The 11,245-nt window shown below is 47.8% G+C and overlaps 1 protein-coding gene across 9 annotated transcripts in view; it reads left to right on the top strand.

Annotated features, from left to right (window-relative positions):
• The first annotated feature begins 8,320 nt into the window (after positions 1-8,320).
• Positions 8,321-11,245, top strand: part of GMEB1 (glucocorticoid modulatory element binding protein 1) — a 36,290-nt gene continuing 33,365 nt past the window's right edge. For 2 of the 9 annotated variants that reach the window (XM_073903080.1, XM_025856184.2), the window contains exons 1-2: positions 8,321-8,451; positions 8,740-9,041. The gene's annotated coding sequence lies outside the window, so the exon portion shown is untranslated. Of the gene's footprint in view, positions 8,452-8,739; positions 9,042-9,239; positions 9,378-9,937; positions 10,565-11,245 lie in introns of those variants that run through there. The other 7 variants (XM_073903081.1, XM_025856185.2, XM_073903079.1 and 4 more) reach the window with 5 other exon arrangements.

The raw sequence follows: 11,245 nt of genomic DNA, 5'->3' as shown, positions 1-11,245 counted from the left end.
TGTGTGGGGTTTTTTTTTTTTTAAGATTTTATTTATTTATTTGAGAGAGAGAGAATGAGAGATAGAGAGCACGAGAGGGAAGAGGGTCAGAGGGAGAAACAGACTCCCCGCCGAGCAGGGAGCCCGATGTGCGGGACTCGATCCCGGGACTCCAGGATCATGACCCGAGCCGAAGGCAGACGCTTGATGACTGAGCCACCCAGGCACCCCGGGGAGTCTGCTTCTTGATCTCTCTCTGCCTCTCTCCCTGCCCATTCTCTCTAACTCACTCTCTCTCAAATAAATAAAGTCTTTAAAAAAAATCCAGAGATATCAAATAAAGCTCAGGATTTCCACTTCCTCTTCCAAACTGGATGTTCTAGCCACACTGGGCCCACATTCTGGTTCCATGGCAGACTGGTAGAGGAGCTGTGGCCCCTCCGAATAAGGCACAAACTCTCCAGCTGGTCTAACCCCAATAGGTCTGCTCAACACCTGGTTCTGGTGGCACTGATTTCAACCTCTGACATGGGCAGGAGGTGATACCATAGAAAGGGAAAAAGTTGTCCTGGGACAGAGCCTGGACTTTGGATGGACCCATTGGAAATGGCAGCTCAGCTGCTTCTCAGCCTTGCAACCCAGAGTGTGCCACTTAATTTCACTGAGCCTGTCTTGCCTTTTCTGGAGAATGAGGATAACACTCCTTATCTGGAATTTCATCTGTAGGAAATCTCCTAGCACAGTGGCAGACATAGAAAAGGGTCTCAAGCAGTTTGTTTCTTTCCCTTTCAATCCGATGAACAGCTAGTCTCAGGAAATCAGAATGGTTAGGCCATAGCACAGGTTGAAATAAAGAGTCCAGATTCTGGCTCTACCACAGGCCAACTATGCAACTCAGTTTTCCTATCTGTAGGATGGGGACACTACTCGCATCAACCTTGCAGGAATTAAATAAGTTAATATAAAATATTTAAAATGGTATGGCACAGGGCGCCTGGGTGGCTCAGTTGGTTAAGCGACTGCCTTCAGCTCAGGTCATGATCCTGGAGTCCTGGGATCGAGTCCCGCATCGGGCTCTCTGCTTGGCAGGGAGTCTGCTTCTCCCTCTGACCCTCCCCCCTCTGATGTGCTCTCTCTCTCTCACTCTCAAATAAATAAATAAAATCTTTAAAAAAATAAAATAAGGGTGCCTGGGTGGCTCAGTTGGTTAAGCGACTGCCTTCGGCTCAGGTCATGATCCTGGAGTCCTGGGATCGAGTCCCGCATCGGGCTCCCTGCTCGGAGGGGAGTCTGCTTCTCCCTCTGGCCCTCCCCCCTCTCATGCTCTCTCTCTCTATCTCATTCTCTCTCTCAAATAAATAAATAAAATCTTAAAAAAAATAATAAAATAAAATAAAATGGTATGGCACTGAGGATTAGATTGGCTTTTACACCTGGCTGGCCATTAGAGTCTTCTAGGGACATTTTATTTATTTATTTTTAATTTTATTTATTTATTCGTAAGAGACGGGGGGGGGCAGGCTCCCCACTGAGCGGGGATCCCGATGCAGGACTTGATCCCAGGACCCTAGGATCATGACCTGAGCTGAAGGCAGATGCTTAACCATCTGAGCCACCCAGGCACCCATATTTTATTTATTTTTTAAAAAGATTTATTTATTTTAGAGAGAGAGTGAGAGCACTAGCGGGAGGGGGAAAGGGAGAGAGAGAATCTGAAGCAGACTTCTGCAGTGAGTGCAGAGCCTGAGGCAGGGCTGGATGCAGGTCTCAATCCCATGACCCTGAGATCAAGACCTGAGCCAAAACTGAGCTTGATGTTTAACTGACTGCATGACCCAGGCACCCCTTCTAGGGACATTTTAGAAAATATTCATGTCTGGGCTCTATCCTCAGAGATCTTGTCTGAATTCATTTGGGGTGGGGCCCTGGTATGGGTATTTTATAAAATCTCAAGTAATTCTGTATACAGCCAGGAATAGGAGCTCTACAGTACAGGGAAAATTAAGAACATGGGCTCTGGAGCACAATTTCCTGTGTTCAAATACAGCTGAGCCAATAAACAGATGTATGAATGTGGGCAAGTTCTTAACCTCTCATGTTATTTTTTTTTTAAGATTTTATTTATTTACTGGGAGAGAAAGAGAGGGAGGGAGAGAACAGAGGGACAATGAGAGGGAGAAGCAGACTCCCCGCTGAGCAGAGAGCCAATGTGGGACTCGATCCCAGGATCATGACCTGAGCCAAAGGCAGACACTTAACCGGCTGAGCCACCCAAGTGTCCCAAGGCTTTATTTTTATTTTTTTTAAGATTTTATTTATTTACTTAGAGAGAGAGAGAGAGAGAGAGAGAGAGAGAGGGAGAGAGAACAGAGGGAGAATCAGAGGGAGAATAACCTCTCATGTTAAAGTGGGTCAATAAAAGGACCTGGGAGAGGGGTGCCTGGGTGGCTCAGATGGTTAAACGTCTGCCTTCGGTTTGGGTCATGATCCCAGGGTGCTGGGATCGAGCCCCACATCGGGCTCCTGGCTCAGCGGGGAGCCTGCTTCTCCCTCTGCCTCTCTCCCTGCTCATGTTCTCTTTCTCTCTGTATCTCTGTGTCTCAAATGAATAAATAAAATCTTTAAAAAAAAAAAAAAAGGACCTGGGAGGTTGTATAGATCTCAAATGCTTAACGCAGTCTGTGGCAGCTAGCAGGCCCATCAGCACCCCCCAGTTCCCCTGCTATTTCTTTTATTTTTTAATATAAATTTAATTAATTAACATATAGAGTATTATTAGTTTCAGAGGTAGAGTTTAGTGATTCATCAGTTGCATATAACACCCAGTGGTCATTGCATCAAGTGCCCTCCTAATGCCCATCACCCAATTACCCTATCACTCCACCTATCTCCCCATCCCCTACTCTTTCCAAACTGCAGCCACTGCAGGCCTGCAGCCAGCTCACACAGTCTCCCCAAGGGGGTCTGGATGCCTTGGACATCCCTTTCCGAACTCTGCTAGCTGCCCCCTACAGTTATTTTTGATCCTTCTATTGCTCAGCTTTTTTTATTCACCCACAATGAACAGAATTATCTCCCAAACAAAATTGTCTGCTCAAAAATCAGAGAGACCCCAAGGGGAGGGGAGGACAGAAGCTGACTGGCCATTCAAGTGTCTCTCATATTAAAGAATAAGGAGAAGAGGGAGAAAGAGAAGAAAAATCCCTTTCAATTCTTAGGAAACAGTGTTTAGTGGGGAAAAAAAACTATACCACAGAATTGTACGTTCAAGATAATTCATCCAGGTAAAGGAAAAAAATGCATAGAAAAAAGATCAAAAGGAAATATGCTATATGTTAAATAGAAGTTTTTTCCTCTGCTTCTCCAACCTTTTATGCACTTTACAATTTTCTTCCTTTTTTTTTTTTTTTAAGATTTTATTTATTTATTTGACAGAGAGAGAGAGAGACAGCGAGAGAGGGAGAAGCAGGCTTCCCGCTGAGCAGAGAGCCCGATGCGGGGCTCGATCCCGGGACCCTGGGATCATGACCCGAGCTGAAGGCAATTAACCGACTGAGCCACCCAGGCGCCCCATGCACTTTACAATTTTCTATAGTGAATGTGTAATTAACAGGAAAAACAATTAAGTGAAAAAATAAAAAAAAAGGAAAGCCTTCACATGACTTTCTTTCCTCTTAATTATTTTATTGCTTTGTCTTATTTCCTCCTATCAAATTTATTTTTTTAATTTTTACTTGTTTTATTTAAAGATTTTATTATTATATTTAAGTTTTGAATTTATTTTTATTTTAAAGTAATCTCTGCACCCAACATGGGGGTAGAACTCACAACCCTGAGTCATCCTCTCTTACCAACTGAGCCAGCCAGGCACCCCTCTATAGAAATATTTTATTTTATTTCATTTATTTGTTTAAAGATTTATTTATTTAGTTTAGAGAGAGAGCAAGGGGTGTGGGGAGAGGGAGGCATAGTCTTTTTTTTTTTTAAGCTTTTATTTATTTATTTGACAGAGAGAGAGAGAGCCCATGTATGGGGAGTGGCATGCAGAGGGAAAGTGAGAAGCAAGCTTCCTGCTAAGCAAGGAGCCCAACACAGGGCTTGATCCCAGGACCCTGGGATCACGACCCAAGATGAAGGCAGAGGCTTAACCAACTGAGCCACCCAGGTGCCCCAGGAGATGTAGTCAGTCTTAAGCAGATTCCACACTGAGTGTGGAGTCTGACTCAGAGCTGGATCTCAGGACCCTGAGATCATGACCTGAGCTGAAACCAAGAGTTGTTTGCTTAACTAACTGCACCACCAAGGCGCCTCTATAGAAAAAAAATTTTTTTTAAATATTTTTTTAAGTTTTTTATTAACATATAATGTATTATTTGTTTCAGGGGTACAGGTCTGTGATGCATCAGTCTTACACAATTCACAGCACTCACCATAGCACATACCCTCCCCAATGTCCATCACCCAGCTACCCCATCCCTCCCCCCACCTCCATTCCAGGAACCCTCAGTTTGTTTCCTGAGATATGAGTCTCTTATGGTTTGTCTCCCTCTCTGGTTTCATCTTGTTTCATTTTCCCCTCCCTTCCCCTATGATACTCTGTCTTGTTTCTTAAAATCCTCATATCAGTGAGATCATATGATACTAATCTTTCTCTGACTTATTTCGCTTAGCATAATACTCTCTAATTCCATCCACATTGTTGCAAATGGCAAGATTTCATTTTTGATGGTTGCATAATATTCCAGTGTGTGTGTGTGTGTGTGTGTGTGTGTGTGTGTGTGTGTGTATCACATCTTCTTTATCCATTCATCTGTTGATGGACATCTAGATTCTTTCCATAGTTTGGCTATTGTGGACATTGCTGTTATAAACATTGGGGTGCATGTGCCCCTTCGGATCACTACATTTGTATCTTTGGGGTAAATACCCAGTAGTGCAATTGCTGGGTCATAGGGTAGCTCTATTTTCAACTTTTTGAGGAACCTCCATACTGTTTTCCAGAGTGGCTGCACCAGCTTGCATTTCCACCAACAGTGTAGGAGGGTTCCCCTTTCTCCGCATCCTTGCCAGCATCCGTCATTTCCTGACTTTTTAATTTTAGCCATTCTGACTGGTGTGAGGTGGTATCTCATTGAGGTTTTTATTTGGATTTCGCCGATGCCGAGCGATGTTGAGCACTTTTTCATGTGTCTGTTGGACATTTGGATGTCTTCTTTGCAGAACTGTCTGTTCATGTCTTCTGCCCATTTCTTGATTGGATTAGTTGTTCTTTGGGTGTTGAGTGTGATAAGTTCTTTACAGATTTTGGATACAGATTTTGGATACAGCCCTTTATCTGATATGTCATTTGCAAATATCTTTTCCCATTCTGTCGGTTATCTTTTGGTTTTGTTGATTGTTTCCTTTGCTGTGCAAAAGCTTTTTATCTTGATGAAGTCCCAATAATTCATTTTTGCCCTTGCTTCCCTTGCCTTTGGTGATGTTTCTAGGAAGAAGTTGCTGCAGCTGAGGTCGAAGAGGTTGCTGCCTGTGTTCTCAAGGATTTGTCCCTATAGAAAAATTTTAAAGAATTGTCTCCTCTGGCTGGTTCTGTCACTTCTCCTCCCATTTACTACTTGATCCATGACAATTTGGCCTCCTCCCCAACCTCGGAGGGTGACTCCACCCTGGAAGGATCAGCAATGAAGTCTTAAGTTGCCAAATCCAGTGGCTTCTCCTTTTTCCCTGCCAGAGCTTTCTTTTTTTTTAAAGATATTTTTTATTTATTTATTTGACAGAGAGGTAGAGAACACAAGTAGGCAGAGCGGCAGGCAGAGGGAAAGGGAGAAGCAGGCTCTCTGCTGAGCAGGGAGCCCGATGTGGGGCTCGATCCCAGGACCCTGGGATCATGACCTGAGCCAAAGGCAGTCGCTTAACCAACTGAGCCACCCAGGTGCCCCCCTGGCAGAGCTTTCTGCAGTATCAGATATGGTTGGTGCTTTCCCCTTTCTGTAAGCTCCCTGCCTGCCCTCTGGGCTTCCTCTCTCCCCTCTGTCCAGGACCTAACTTTTCTGACCACCTCTGGTTGGTCCTGGCAGGTTCCTCTCAGCTTAATGTTCCCTAGGTTTGGGCATCTAGCCCCCTCCCTCTCTGCACACTCTTCTTGGGTGGCCTCATCCACTCTTGGTCTGTATGATTCCATCCACGTGACAGCTCCTATATCCCAGTCCTGGCCTCTTGCCTGGGACAAGTCAATCCAACTTCCTTCTGAACACCTTCATTTGGATGTCCCTCAAACACCTTACACTCAAGAAGTCCAAACCAACTCATCATTTCTACTTTCCCTCAACCCCAATGAATTCTTCCTGTTTTGTTCCTTCCCTGGGAAGTCGTCATTGTCTCATTCTTTACCTCACCCCTCACATCTAGTTGGCTCCAATTTGAAACTGTCTGGAACACATCAGCTCCCTGAGGATGTGTTCTGGCTCTGCCCTGCAGGAGGCCTCCTCACTCTCTTGCTTGGATAATCATAGCAGTCTCACCAACATAGCTTGTTTTTCTTCTTCTCCTTCCCAGTCCACACCTTCTAATTTTTCTGATTATTCATTCCTTTAGTCAGTCAACAAACATTTGCCATGCACAAACTTTGCTCCTAATACTATGAGGGGTGAATGATACAGATTGACCCAAAATAGGTAAATAAATAATCTAGGGGATTTCAAATTGTGGGGATTGCTATCAAAGTAAGCAGGGGGATTGAGAGAAAGTAGGGCATGGGAAGGGGATTTCTTTCAGAGGTGGCCTTTGCCCTGGAATGATCCCCCAGATGAACATGACAGTTGTCCTGATGGAACTGGGGGGCAGCAATGATAGAAAAGAATGTGGCTGGGGACCCCACGTTAGGTTGGGAGCCAGGGAAGGTCTGTGAGGAACAAAGGATGAGAATGAGCTCTGAAGACCTGCAGGAGGTGCTTTCCAGGTAGAGGGAAGAGCTAGTGACAAGGCCCTAAGGGGGTTCCCAGCACACAAAGGAGCTCAGGATGTTTGGAGCACAGTGAGTTAGGGGCAGAAAGAGGAGGGCAGGAAGATCATACCTGGTGGCCCTGGTGGTGGGGGAAGGGTGGTCGTGGTGGTGGGGCTGGGTTTTATTCTAAGTGCAATGGGAAGCTATTAAAGAGTTTTTCACAGGAAAGTCACATTTGACTTTATCTCTTCAAAAGATTTCTCCCTCTAGGTGTGTAGGGTGGAGAGCATCTGGGGGTGAGGTGGATAGTGTGGCTGAGTGCTAGGAAATTAACTGCAGTGGTCCAGGCAAGTCCTGTGGGCTGGGCTGGGTGTTAGCCGTGCAGATGGAGAGGACTTAAAACCTTCCTTGGGTCCTCAACCCTTACAGGCTAGCTCCATACTCCTTAGGACAACCATTTGGTTCTAGCCTCCCTCTTCAGCCCATCTCCCACCATTTCTTCTTTGTCTTTGCAAATGTTGTACTTCTTAGAATGTTCTTACCCATTTTCCCTTTGATTTATCCCTGAGACCAGGCTCAAATATCCCCTCCTCTCTAAAACTTTTCAGGGGGTGCCTGGGTGACTCAGTTGGTTAAGCAACTGCCTTTGGCTCAGGTCATGATCCTGGAGTCCCGGGATCGAGTCCAGCATCAGGCTCCCTGCTCAGCAGGGAGTCTGCTTCTCCCTCTGACCATCCTCCCTCTCATGCTGTCTCTCATTCTCTCTCTCTCAAATAAATAAATAAAATCTTTTTTAAAAAAATAAAGCTTTTCAGGAATTCTCCAGGGAGAGCCCTTTGAACTTTTTCAGTGCTTAGTTTATATCTCTATAATATCACACCGTACCATCCTGTATGTTTACAATTCTATGTCTGAAGAAGGTGGACCAAGAGCTTCTGGAAGGCAAGGACAGGCTTTTGGTAAATGTACAGTGAGGGTTCAATGCATGATCAAAAGATATTGATGGTCCCGCTATGGAACAGTTCACATAGGTCAAGACTCCAGTCACCCCTGTTATATTCAAAATCACCTGATAATGTGTAAGTCCTTGATCAGAAGAACAGATACTAATGTGGGTATTACATCTCCTCATTTGATCCTGGAAACAGCCCTGAGAGGTGGGTACAGTGGGAAAATCATCTCTATTTTACAGATGAGTAAATCAAGGCTTAAGGAAGAGGAGACTGGCCAATGTCCCTGAGCCCCCAAATTCAGTTCTATTGTTGTTGACTCCTGGGTCTCCTCGCCTATCCTTGAATCAAGAATGTAAGACTTCCTGTCACCTCTTCATGGTGGAGGGGACATCCAGCAGAGAGATGACTCACAGGAGGCAAGTTGGGGAAGCAATTCTCCTTCCCCCTTAAAAAATTGCCCCACATCACCACCTTCTTTGTTCCTAATAAGGAAAGCAACCATCTCAGCGCTTATAGCCTTGGACCCTGGAGAGAGAGGGACTGAATTGAAATCCTGCCCATCTCTACCATTTACAGGTTATGTGACTTTAAGGAATTAGTTAACTTCTCTTGCCCCCACTCCCACCTCCCGTTTTGTTTGTTTTGGTTTTGGTTTGCTTTGTTTTTGTTTTTAATCTGTAAAACGGGAGTGAGAAAGAGTTATAGTAGGGTTGCCGGGAATATTATAGGAGACAAAGCATCTTCCCCAACGCTTAGCCATATAGAGAGGTCTTAATACTTGCTAATTACAATTACTGGCCCCAGAAATTTTCCTAAGCACTTTTCAAGTATCATCTCTTTTAATACAACAATCTTATGCCTTAGGCGACATACAGGCTTGGAGCTGTTAATAACGCCCCCGAAGAAGTCGAGACTTGAACCCATAACCTCACAACCAGGCAAAGCTTGGCAAACACGCGTGGTTCAGAGAATGCAAGCAGCTTGCTCATGGACTCGTGACCAGTTACTGACTATACTCAACCAGATTTTTGATTCCGAATTTATAGTTGGCATAACTTCTGAAGGTCTGTAACACGTAAGCTCCATAAAACTGGATTTGGGGAGGTGAAATGGGCAGTCCTCCAGAGGAGTCGAGAGACCGGCTTCTGCCCCAGATTGTAGATGAGGTGAGTCTTTAATTTAGACCTCTTTTTCCTTACCGTGAAGTGGGGGAAGAAGAGTTATTAGGGTCCCCAGAGCCCTTTCCAATACTGACTCTCCAGAGCAGAAAACCCCTGCTCAGGTAAAGGCTCACTCAAATCCCTCCGGCTGGGGTTCATCCTCCGCGGGGCCCGCAATAGGGACGCGTCCCCTTTAAGGCGCCAGCTCGCCGGCGGCGGCGGCCGGAAGTGTTGAAGCCCGGCCTGGCGGCGGCGGTGGCAGTAGCGGCCGTGGCGGCCTCTGCGCATGCTCCGTCGCCCGCCCGCCCTGGCCGCTCGCCGCCCGCCCGCCCGACGGAGACGGTGAGGAGGGGGAGGGGTGGGCGCGCGGGCGCGGGCGCGGGGTGGGGTGGGGGCGGGGGGGCGGGAGCGGGGGCCGCGCGGCGGCCGGCGAGGGCGGGCGGGCGCGCAGGGGGCGGGGGGCTGCTGCCTCCGCGGGCGCCTCCCCACGCCCTGTGCGTGCCGCCGCCGCCGCCGGGGAGCGAGCGGACGTCGCGGCGCCGCGGGGGGGTGGGGGGGCGCTGCCGCTGGGTCCGCCCGAGCAGCCGGGCCGCCCCCAGCGCGGCCGGCCGCGCCGCCCGGGCTCGGCCCCTGGTCGAGGGCGGCGGGCGCCGGCGAGAGGGACGCCGGGGGGCCCCCGCGCCCCCAGACTGAGGGCCCCGGAAGTCCCAGGCTGAGGGGCCCGGAGGGGCCTGAGCGACTCCGGACTGAGAGGCCCGGACGCCCAGGACCCCGGGGAGGGGTCCGGGGATCCCGGGGATCCCCAGAGGCGGGGCCCGGGGAGCAGCAGGCCCGTCCACGCGGAGCTGGGGAGGGGCCTGGGTTGCGCTTGGGCGGGGGTGGGGGGACGAGAGGCTGGGGGGGGGGGGACGAAAGGTGAAGGAAGCCTGGGTTCCCGCCCGGGAGGAGACCCTCGGAAGCTTGGCGGGGGAGCAAGAGCAAAGAGTAGGTTCTGCTGAGGGAAGGAGGCCTAAGCTTCACCCAAGGGGCGCGTTAGAGGCCTCGGCCGTTCAGTCCAGGGGAAAAGAGGCAGGTGTTGTTCTGAAGGCGTGGCGACACAGTCGGTAGTGGGAGCAGGGGATGAGGAAGAAGAGCTCCAGGGAAAGTGAGCAGGCCTCTGCCTTCCCGGAGGTGAGGGGGCAGTAGGAAGACGCCTCAGAGCCTTCTCAAGTAGGAATGGGAAGGGTCCAAACCTGTGAGGGTGTGAGAGATTGAGTACCTTCTGATAGAGAACAGGACGATCTGGTGTGTTAGGGGTTGGGAAAACCCATGTTTTTGAGGACCGGAGAGAAGATAGTTGAGGGGAAGAAGCTTGAGTACCCCTACTTTCAGAAATGACAGGGGAATCGGCCAGGTGTCTCCTGAGGGGCAGGAACGATGGCAGCAGAATCTTATCTGAGGGTCCTGGAGAGTGATCCACCAGACTTAGGCCTGTCAAGCCTTGACCTACGGATCCGGGGAAGGCTTGACTGTCCAAGGAATAGGAGGAGGTCTGAATTCTCTTAAAATGAGAGAAATCTCAAAAGTACTTGCTACCAGACACAGAAGGGGCCTTGTGTGGTGTCTTTTTAGGAGAACCAAGAAATGTGATTCCTCCTTAACCTGGAGGATGAGGGAGAGGGAGGATCAGGTCATTCTAGACTCAAGGAGGGTTTCTTCTCCCTTGCCTCTGCTAGTGGTTACCAAAGTGCTTTTGGAGGACTTTTTCATTAAATGTTTGAACTGTCTTCCCTAATTAATCAGCCTTTTAATCAACTATGGATACTTAAGATCTACTGACTTCATGACTTTTTTATTAGTCATTAGCCAACCATTTATTCATATTTACTTCAACAAACATATTAAAAAGCTAATTTGTACTCAACTTCATTGGGTTAGCTTGGGCCCTGAATTGGTCTTGTCCTAAGCAGAAGTCTCCTAGACTCTAGTGCGGTGATCTTTCAAAGAACACTTTTATCTCATTGCTTCCCCCAAACACCTAAATAGTAGTCTCCAATATGTGACTTATCCCAAACTTTGTTTTGGCTGTGTCCCTCACAGTGGTCCTGTGTAGCCTTCTTGTTGGCTTTACTACATTTCATAGTGCCCTGGATCACTTACTGAATGCATGAGAAGGAATGGAAAAAAAAAGGAGTTTTGGCATCAAGTAATAATAAAGTTTTACCTTGGAA

The sequence above is a fragment of the Callorhinus ursinus genome, unplaced genomic scaffold, assembly GCF_003265705.2.
Source record: "Callorhinus ursinus isolate GAN/ISIS: 27379988/994484 unplaced genomic scaffold, GSC_fseal_2.0 scaffold18, whole genome shotgun sequence".
Taxonomy (NCBI): Eukaryota; Metazoa; Chordata; class Mammalia; order Carnivora; family Otariidae; genus Callorhinus; species Callorhinus ursinus.
The sequence above is the reverse complement of the archived record's forward strand: the minus strand, read 5'-3'. Positions and strand labels throughout refer to the sequence as shown.